Source organism: Haemaphysalis longicornis, unplaced genomic scaffold (genome assembly GCF_048455015.1).
Source record: "Haemaphysalis longicornis isolate Haplotype H1 unplaced genomic scaffold, Haemaphysalis longicornis Haplotype H1 scaffold_7, whole genome shotgun sequence".
In the NCBI taxonomy this organism is placed as follows: domain Eukaryota; kingdom Metazoa; phylum Arthropoda; class Arachnida; order Ixodida; family Ixodidae; genus Haemaphysalis; species Haemaphysalis longicornis.
Window position 1 is genome coordinate 168,104,264 of NW_027526422.1, and position 10,662 is coordinate 168,114,925.

At 46.3% G+C, this 10,662-nt stretch overlaps 1 protein-coding gene across 4 annotated transcripts in view; it reads left to right on the top strand.

The window, feature by feature from the left end:
- Positions 1–7,561: 7,561 nt before the first annotated feature.
- LOC144147213 (uncharacterized) overlaps positions 7,562–10,662 on the top strand; it is a 115,582-nt gene continuing 112,481 nt past the window's right edge. The window contains exons 1-2 of one of the 4 annotated variants that reach the window (XM_077679290.1): positions 7,562–7,658; positions 9,092–9,183. The gene's annotated coding sequence lies outside the window, so the exon portion shown is untranslated. The remainder of the gene's footprint in view (positions 7,659–9,091; positions 9,184–10,662) is intronic. The other 3 variants (XM_077679294.1, XM_077679292.1, XM_077679293.1) reach the window with 3 other exon arrangements.

The following is a 10,662-nucleotide window of genomic DNA, read 5'->3' on the forward strand; positions in this document are numbered from 1 at the left end:
GCCTTCTCTTGCTCGCCTCTTCCGGCTTAATTCACCAGAGTCCATCGTCTCTGCACTCACGCTGACTTACCTGACCCTTCACCAGCAACAAGACTCGTAGCTCTCTTTTATTATGACGTGCCGTACCGCCACAACGCCCACCTCCCAACCTCGAGCACTGCAATGGCAAGCAGCCCATTTCACTGTGCGCAATGTTCATCTATACCGCTGCTACTATATGTCGAACAGAAGGACATGGCTACTCCTGATACCACACCATCGACGAGCCAAAATATGTGCAGCTTTCCTCGCTGACCCTCAATCTGCCCATGCTGGCGCTTTTAGAACTGACACTATGCTCCATCAGCACTATTACTGGAGGGGAATGTATGGTTTTTGTGCGCAAGCACATCCATTGTGAGGTCTGCCAATGCCGCAAGCTACCCCGTCCAAAGCCTGAAGCAGAGCTGCAACCTCTACCGTGCCCTGCACGCCCATTTGATCGTGTTGGAATAGACAGTTATAGACCCTTACAGTTCACGCCTTCTGGGAACAAGTGGATTATCGTTGCCACAGACCATCCTACATGCTATGCGGAAACTTCCGCGCTTGCCAGCGTTATGGGACGCGACGTGACCCTGTTCCTCCATCATGGTTGCCCTAGGGCGCTTCTCACCGACCGAGGACAAATCTTTCTGCTGATGTTCTGGAAGCTCTGCTCACTGAATGCACGATTGTTCACCGGACGAGTACTGCCTACCACCTGCAGACAAATGGCTTGACGGGACGATTCAATCGCACGCTTGGTGACATGCTTGCCATGTCTATAGCTTCCGACCACAAGGTGACCTGCAAAGACATCTACCCGTTGCCCCGCATTGATGATGCCCTTGACCGTTTTCACAATGCGGAGTTTTTCTCTTTAGTTTTCTCTTTTTTAAACTTGCGATCTGGCTATTGGCAGGTGCCGATGGCCAAATCTGACCGACCGAAAACTTCCGTTTGTTTCCGTTCATTACTTTCGCATACAACACCGCTACACAAGCCACCGCCGGGCTTTCTCCCTTCTTTCTTTTTTTTTGGCTGCGAGCCCTCAGGCACCATGGACACCATCCTCCATACAGCCCCGATGCCTCTAGGAGCAAGCTAGCCCATCTCAAAGATAGCACCAACAAGACCTAGGTCGGTCGTCTCCGCCCTCTTTCCCCACTGGCTCTCTTGTTTGGTTATTTCATTTCATTTTATTTTATTTCCCTAACGACCCGCGAGGGCGTAGTACATAAGGGGTGGGTAATTATAATGACAAACATAGAGGCCAAAGATTTAACAAAGAAAATGCTTATTGATGTTTTCTATGAAGGATGATGGGCAGGTAATGGTTGCGATTTCACTAGGGAGGCCGTTCCAGTCTGGCGCGGTACGCGGAAAAAACGAGGCAGAAAAAGTAGAAGTCCGGGAACGTGGCCGAGCAACTTGAAGCAAATGGCTCCTGCGGTGAGATATGCGTGTTGCAGGAACGATGTAAGGTGGGGCATGCAAGGGACTATGAAAAATTTTGTGGAACAATGACAGGCTGGCAATACGACGGCGAAGTTCTAGATCCGGTAAACCAGATTCTGCTTTCAATCCAGGGCCCGTTCGCCCGAACGCGATAAGTGTGGGAATAAGTTCTCAACTATGACTTTAGCGATGTCTAGGTAATAAGTCGTTTGCCCGAAACTGATGTAAACGCTCGGTTAAGGTAGCGTTTCCGTCGGGTTTTTCGGCAACTGGCTTATTTCTCGTGGCCGACCTTAACTTATTGGCGTCTTATTCGTAAGCGGGAACTTAATCGATAACTTATGCGTACGGGCAAACGGGCCCAGATACGCTGACAGTGGAAGAGTATGAACAGTGAATAAATCTAGCGGCCTGGTTTTGAAGTGATTCGATGGCATGTGTAAGGTAATATTGTCGAGGGTCCCAAATGGGCGATGCGTATTCTAGTTTCGGTCGAACAATGGATTTGTATGCTTGTAATTTCACGTGTTGTGGAGCAAGGCGTAAATGGTGTTTAAGGAAACCCAGTGTTATATTTGCAGATGAAATGATGTTAGTAACGTGTATGTTCTATGAAAGATCGCTACAAAGAGTGACGCCCAAATACTTGTATGACTGAACATTTTTAAAGGGGATGGCATTAACTGTGTACGGATACACGAGCGGCATGCGGCGGCGGTGGAATGAAACGACTTTACATTTACTGGGGTTAAGTTCCATGAGCCAGCGCTCGCACCATTCCTGGAGGCAGTTTAGGTTGGCTTGTAGGGATGACTGTTTTGAAATGTCAGTAAGTGTCATATATAACACAGTCATCAGCAAACAGGCGGGTTTTACAGGTTAGGTTTGAAGGCAAGTCATTTATGTATAAAAGGAATAAAAGGGGACCAAGAACTGAACCCTGGGGTACTCCGGACGTTACTGGAAGAGGATTAGAGGTACGGTTGTTGATATTAACAGACTGGGAGCGGTTTGTAAGGAATTCTCTGATCCAATTTAATATGTTAGGGTGAAGATTTAACTGGGAAAGTTTTATTAACAGTCGATAATGGGGTACTTTGTCGAATGCTTTGGAAAAATCTAAGAATACGGCATCGGTTTGTGAGTTACAGTCCAGATTAGTGTGCAAATCATGAACAAATAAGGCCAGTTGCGTTTCACTAGAGAAACCTCTGCGGAACCCATGTTGTGCTGGACGAAAAAAGCTGCTTGAATCAAGAAAGTTTATGATATGCGTGTAGATGACATGTTCCATGATTTTACAGGGCACGCTGGTAAGGGATATGGGACGATAGTTTAGTGGTGAGTTTTTGTTACCCGATTTGAAAATTGGAACGACCTTCCCATTCTTCCAGTCCTCTGGTAGATGTTCTGTTAAAAGTGACTGTGAGAAGAGCAAGCATAGAAAAGATGCACAAATATATTTTGTATTCTTAAGGAACTTGGAGTTGATTTCGTCAATCCCGGAAGAGGAGGAAAGTTTTAATTTTTCGATTAAGCAGAAAATTCCATTAGTAGTGAACGATACGGGTGGCATAGCACATTCTATAACAGTGGGTGGTATTGTGAATGACACGTTACTTTCTTTGGTAAACACGGATGAGAAAGTGGTGTTGAAGATGTTAGCGCGTTCATAATCGGTGATTATGTGACCCGATTCACTGGTAAGAGTAATTGGGGCTGTATGCGGGGGGTTCAAAACCTGCCAAAATTTTTTTCGGTTGTTAGTCAGCATGTTCGGTAAGTCAACGTTGAAAAAAGAATTCTTTGTGTCTTGAACTGCACATAAATATGCTTTTCAGCTGCGTAATATTTCTGCCACTTTTGCAGGTCTTCTAGTCTTTTTGCCAATCTAAACAGGCGTTTTGTCTTGTTTTCTAATCTTTTCAGTGTTTTAGAGAACCATGGCTTTTGGGAGTTTGCGCGGAAGTGGGATTTGGGAAGAAACCTGTCGGTCAATTCATTAACCTTGTCCTTAAACACTGTCCAGTTTTCTTCGACGAACTGGAAATAGAAAGTAGTTTCCAAACTGGATAAGAATGCGTTAAGCTCCAAACTTATTGCTTCATAATTCTCCTGGTCGTACAGCCGAATGGTTTTCTGGGTGGTTTGACGAATTAACGGTTTAAATGCAAATTCGGTATGGATAACCTTATGGTCACTTATTTCAGGGAGATAAGTAATCGAGACCATGCTCTCAGGATGACTGGTTAGTATTAGGTCCAAAATATTTTCACACTCTTGTGTTACGCGGGTTGGTGCAGTTACCATTTGTGAGAGGTTAAAATTTAAGCAAACGTCCAGGAAAGCCCCAACTTCGCCTTGGGCCTGTGACGGCATGGTTTGGTTAAGCCAATTAATACCCGGAAAATTAAAATCACCAAACAAAACTACGGGGAAATTGGGATACTTTTTTGTAACTTTGTTTAATACGTCATTAAGGTTATTAGGAAAGTCAGGACAGCTATTCGGGAGCCTGTAACAGACGCCAAGTAATATTGACTGAGGCTTAGCAGAACAAAGAATCCAAATTATTTCAAGGTCAGATGACACGTTAACTAACGAGCAGGATATTTTTTGGTTTATGACAATAAGAATCCCTCCTCCCCTCTTATCTTTCCGATCCTTCCGAAATAGTTGAAAATTAGGCAAATCGGCCAAGACCTCTTGATCAGAGACGCTGTCAGTTAACCATGTTTCGGTCAATATAATAAAGTCGCTGTTGGATGACAAAACCAGATTAGAAACATGTTCACGCTTCGAAATGATACTTCTAATGTTAGTAAAGATCACGGAAAACGAAAAAGCTGATTTGGGGACAATTTTAGGGGAGGTTGGCTTTGGTCGAGGACGGGATGATTGTTATTTTAACTCTTTCACTGACTGCGATGACTCGTCAAAGATGTAGCGTTTACTTGCTAGAAGAAGGGTTTTCAAGCGCACAGTGAAAGCTGTTGACTTAGTTCTTGCAAAAGCAATCCCGCTTGCAATGCCTAGCCTGTGTTTTAAGTTCCTCGCCAAAAATCACGGCCCGTATTGCATCATAGAGCACACATCACCACTGAATTACGTCGTTGAGCCGCTCACGCCGTCTGAGAATCTTCGTCACCGTAGTCGCGAGACCATCCACGCCAACCATTTGAAGCCCTACCACGAGCCCATCATGATTCGTCTTGCCCTCGCCATGAAGTTGCGAGGATGGCTCCTTGCCAAATGAAGAAGAAAGCTTAAGGTCAAGACATTCAAGCTCAGGCAGAAACCCAAGCTGAACTCAGAAAATCCCCACATATCAAGCGCGCAGCTTGCCCTGGACGATCGCGATCAGTTCTGGCTGCCCCACTTCTTTGACTGCTCAAGCGAGTACTGCATCCGCTACTTGATCGTCTCCGTTCCTTGGCCTTTTAAATAATGCCTTTGGATAATTTGTTAATTAAGGGCGTACACAACAAAAAAAAAACATTGTCTCTTTTATGAATCTTGAAATCGCCTACTATATAGGCAGCGGAAAGCGAGCTGAAAGCTAAGTTCAGTGGTCAAGTAGGATACAAAATTAACAAGATGAATAAAGGTTCATGATTCATCTTGCTGGCATTTCGTTGTCGATAGCGCAGCACATTATGATTGTGCCTCATACACGCTTCATTCGGTGACGCCGTTCACAAGCTGGTTGTCTCATTGGGTATAAGCAATAAAGCAGAAAACAGAAAAATACCAAACAAAACATTTCGCGTAAGATGTTGATCGGGACGCAAGGAGCACTTGTGCCAAAGCCGGCGCAATCGTCACATTAGGCCGCAAACATGCCACCAGGATGAAGGACATGCTACAAAGGCGTTGCTGTGCGGTGCTTCAATGACCACTGTAACACCGCTGCAGGAAGCGAGAAACTCTGCATGCCTGCGAGTAAAAAAGCACACGCATGCGCGCCGCACTGGTCTCGACAACGGGCACCAGGCCTCCAGAGTGCACATCGGTGGCTTTTGCCACCCGCTCACGTGGTCCTGAATATTACGTCTTCACCTGCACGTCCAGTGGGCACAATGTTAGGTTTGTCCCGTGGTCTCGGATGGAAGTAAAAGTGGCCAGCCAGAAGTTGCTTTGAGCGTATGCAATCGCTTTTTTCTTGTTCTTGGCTGCGATGTTCAAAGTGAGCTCGACTGTAGAGTGCTGAAAACTGTTGCGCAAGGTAAACTCTGCAGTCTCGCCTTAGCTCATAAGCTGGTTGCGTGTCACCAATGCTGCTACGAATTCTTCTCCAGTGCATAACCAAGACCGCAGACAAGGAAGAGCCAAAGATATCCACAAGCACTTTAAAAAAACCATGGACGCGATATACGTCGCTGCTAAATACTGGGACCGCACTGCCATGGCAATAACAGCGATTGACCATCACGGCGACCTGATAACCTCAGGCTCAGTCCATGCAAGCACACCCGAAACTGGAGAGGAAGCTGCCATTGAAAATCGTGTTAGCATCTACCCAAGCAAGATATGTAATCAGTGACTCCAAGACGGCAGTCGGAAACTTCTCGAGAGGACGCATTTTGGCTGCAGCGCTGAAAAGTATGAATGGATATAACGAAGAAAGGCTCAGAAGAGTGCGAATATGGGCACCAGCTCGCGCAGCCCTACACGGCAACGAGGGCGCTCACAACCTAGCTCGAGGACTAACCGGCTGAGCTATATCAAGAAGCACCACGGGGCAGCCCTCGCCCAGGGTCGGTAGTGAACGCATGGTCACGTACAGAGAAATTATAGAAATTATAGAGGCGTACAAAACGTTAGATAAAAAAGAATCAGTTGCATGGAGACTACTGCAGACGGGGATGTACCCCACCGTACTGTACAGTCACTGTTATCTAGAACTGCCAGGGACAAATGTAAACACTGCAAAGGAAGTGCTGAGCTTAAACACACGCTCTGGGCCTGCCCTGCTATCATCACCGCAGATAACGCAAGAAGAATTAATGATAACTACACTGGAGAAGTGGGAGGCAATACTGCTCAGCTCGGACGCTGAGTCTCAGTCTTGGGCTGTCCGGATGGCCGAGGCCACCGCCAAGGAGCAGGGGCTCCTGGCCGATGGCTGAATAGGGAGAGAAGGGACTTCCAGCCTACCTACCCCCCCCCCCCCCCCCCCTTCACCCTTGACCCCATCCTGGGCAAACAATAAAGTTATTCCTCCTCCTCCTCCCCACACTACATTAGCAGGGTTTTTTTTTTTTTTTTTTTGAAGCGTTCGCTGCATCCACAACATCGAAGAAAAGTACAAACGGCCAACAGAGTTGAACGTAGTCCGGGTGTCGCCGAACGTAGCGCTGTCTGCCCGCAGGGCCGTGGTGGAAGGTTTGTTAAAGTAGGCATACAAGACTATGCCGCACCGCTGTTATGTCTCGGGAGTTCTGACAGTCCTGACTGCTGGAAACAGCGAGGCACGGCGCCGGCGGAAAGGTGCCGACGAGAGCGGGCGAGCACCGGCTGACGTTACAGCCATCTCAATAACAAAATTAAAAGAAACTAACGCACTTCCGTTATTCCGCAATGCGGGCACAAACCCTCGCATGCCATGATGTGAAAAGGACTGAAGGAGCCAACGCTTTGCGCACGTGCAATATGCGCAGTTGCGAGAATGCTGAAAATTTGCCAGGCGCTCAGGTTCCTTGGTTGGGGTTCACACGCGCACTCAGAAAAAAGAAAAACCGGAAATTATAGGAGTATATTTTAAACATTTTACAGTCCGTAAAAACGATGCATCGTTACGTTGATAGCAAATGCCCAACTCACGAAACTACAAAACAAAGTTGCTAGTATTGCGCCGACAGCATGATGGTGAAGGTCACGTAGCCCTTATGAAAAACAACATAAAAAAATTTTCACATGGCATCTTGTTCACTATTACAACAAGAAAAGAAAAAATAAACACAGTGTTCTTTTCTTAAAGAGTGGTGTTATTTATTGAGGTATAGTGAATACGCGGAGAAGGAAAAAATCACACAAAAAAACCATTGGTTTCGTAAAATTCAAAAAGTACCTGCGGCCATGCCTGCGGCGCTGCCTCCGCTACCGGACGTTGCCAATTGACTGCTCTTATCTTCACGTGCCAAACCCCGACCCATATCTGACAACGGTAAGCCTATCAAGTAAGTGTCCCGTAAACAACTGGGAGAGCAGGTGGCACAAGCATTTCACTCCGAAGGTTGTGCACACCGTGCCTCACTAAAAAAAAAAGTGAAAATGTCGCGTGTTCTTTGTTCCCCTCGCAGATGCGGTTTGAAGCCGTTGGAGTGTGTGCTGATTATATTTTTGAAATTTGAGGCCATAATTCTCCCATGTACTTTTTTACTAACTGCACAGCAACTTGTCGACATTCAAACTGCTAAATGTAACAGCTGGGCTGTGCATTAATTCACAGTTTTTCTTTACACGGTTAATTAATCAATTACACAGTTAAGTAATTCACAGTTCTTCTATTTCTGCAACAGCATTTGCAGTACCCAGCTGAAGTTTCTGGCTGCAGTTTCCACGAATCAGGAATGTTATAACAATTTCTATTTGGCATGTGCTGTCTGTTTCATTCAAGCACACATTTTTTTAGAGCAATTTTTCTTTCAAGGACAGGTTTCACATCCATCTGAAACCCACAGCCTTACAGCTAGCGTTGGAGGCTTATTAATTATCAGCTTGTGCATGTGACCATGATAACCCGGCATGTGAAACCAGATATGGAGAACCAAACCGGAATGCCTGTCGCGTTTAGTCTCCAGCCCAGCCATGAAAGATCAAAGGCACTTCACTGGCTGCGGTTATGATCACTCTCTTGGACCAAAGCGAGCTACTCGGCTCAGAGCATATAGAAAAAAGGGGTGCACGCACTTCGGCAATGGTTGCTCACTCATTCGAAGGGCGCTGTGGATACAACGTGCTAGTTTGCTCTAAGCGAAGAGAGTTATCGACTATAATGCATGTGTTTCAATCAAGATGCTGTGACACTTTTACAAAGCACATAACTCAAATAAAGCAAATAAGCTAACTTTGCAGTAAAGAGCGGTTTTTTTTGGGGTGGGGGGAGGGAAGGGGGAGTGGCATACATGTCAAACTTCACCGAGGCTGCAAGGAGTGCTCTAGTGGAAGGATACAGGTTAATTTATTTATCTGCAGACGGTTAGCGTGCCCAAGAAAATATATGCTATGCCTGCACTACCTCTCCAAGCTTTGTCATTTCTTTTGACATTGTCAAATAAAATGCGTGAACTCGACAAAATAGGCTTAAGTCTTTTGGTTTGTTTGTTGCTATTGTGAGTCATACTTTTTGTTTATTCATTTTGAAACAGAGAGACTTCAGCTCATTTTGTCGAGTTTGCCGCAGCCATCGAATACTTAAGCCGGGAGATAAACCTGTAAAATGCTTCCTATGAGGGCCTTTCAACTATGTATCTGCTGAAAACGGGTAAAGTCAAACTCGCTATTTTTTTCTGAATTTGGGGTAAGGGCGAGGAGTATCTGCTTAGTGGCCAGTGCCACTTTGATTTCGACTAAGTATCGTCTGATCCTTAAGCATTTTGCCTTCCTCTAGCAAACCTAACTTTCCCGGAGCTGTCCGGGGCACAGCAGAAGTCTTCGCCATCGCTCCATCTGCACTTCCTGTTCTGACGCCCCTGAGAACGGGTAAGTCAGCGGCGAGCGCATGAGCGCATGAATCCTGCTTGCTCATGCATGCATAAAAATGACACGGGGGAGGTAGATTCCACGCTTGACAAGGAGTATACATAACTCGGGGAAACAGGCAGTGGAGAGATGCGTGAAGTGGGGCCGTAATTGTACTCCCTCCGTAGATGGTCACGCTTCACTGCACAATCCTGCATGTGGGAAAGCGAGCTTACAAAGACCAACTTTACATCAATCTGCATAAAGTTGGCTCCACCTCTAAACACAAAGGCACTGCTGGGACGAAAGTTTTCGGGGCAATATGAGACATGGTGCGTCTAAATATGAAACTTAGACCCTGTCTTTTTTCATTTCTGTGAAATTTTGATGCGCTGAAGCTAAGTTCCCAAGTTTTCGTTCCACATGTGCATGAGAACTGGGGTGATTAGACATACACCTTTCCTGTAAAAAAGATTCCTACACCTAAATATTGGAATTCCTGAATTGGAAGTTATGCACCTACTTACTCCCCACGCCATCGAAGCGAGCACCCAGGCGCTCTTAACATTGAACCCTTTCGCTGTCACTGGCGTACCGGTACGTTTTAGCATTTCCCCTTCTTCAGTGTCACTGATGTATCAATACGTTCTCCATTGTGCGTTCATAAATACCATGGAAATTAAAGCCTGGACTATTCGCGCCATCTGTAGAATCTTTCTAGTAGCTCGTATTTTCACTCGCTAGCTCTCTCTCGACGGTATATTGTAGAGTACGCAGTGACCACGTCCACCCTTCGTTGTTGGTGGGCTTGGTTGCTCCGCGTGCTGTACTCTGTTGGGATGAGTGACCATGTGGCACACGTGCGATTACGTCTGCGCTGTTCGTGCCATCATTCGTTGCTGAGGGGGGGGGGGCTTGGTTGCTCCACCTGCTGTACTCTGTTTGGATGAGTGACCATGCTGCATGCGTGAAATTACGGGTGCAAGGGTTGTTGTGCCACCCACAATGGGTTTGTAGGTTTTTTTTATTCTGTTCCCGCGCGTGCTACGGCACACCAGGTTAGCCCAGCGCGCCGTTGCCTCTTCAATAGACTGAAACATGACTCAATCGCGGCTTTGCTTGCTCATTTCTGTACATGGAGGGAGAGTGCTCCCTCCATGCGTGCGGTTATACTTTCAGATGGTTGACCGCACGGAGCCGTCGACCGCAGACAGGAGCGACAATTTATTTATTCAGGTTCGAATACGAGCCGAGCTCGGATTCACATTCTGAGAGTTTCTCTTCCGAGGAAGGTGTGCGGGTTCCACAGCGTCAGATTCTGATGTTGAAACAGTGGGGTTGTCGTCCTGGAAGCGTGCACGGCAAACTGAAAATATCTGGAAGAAATAAGATTTCTCACCAATGCTTTTCGCTTTCGATGTGTTACATTCTGGACACTATCATAGTCAAATAAATCGCTATGTTCCATCCCTCGTATTTCGGAAACCAAGCCGACACTGG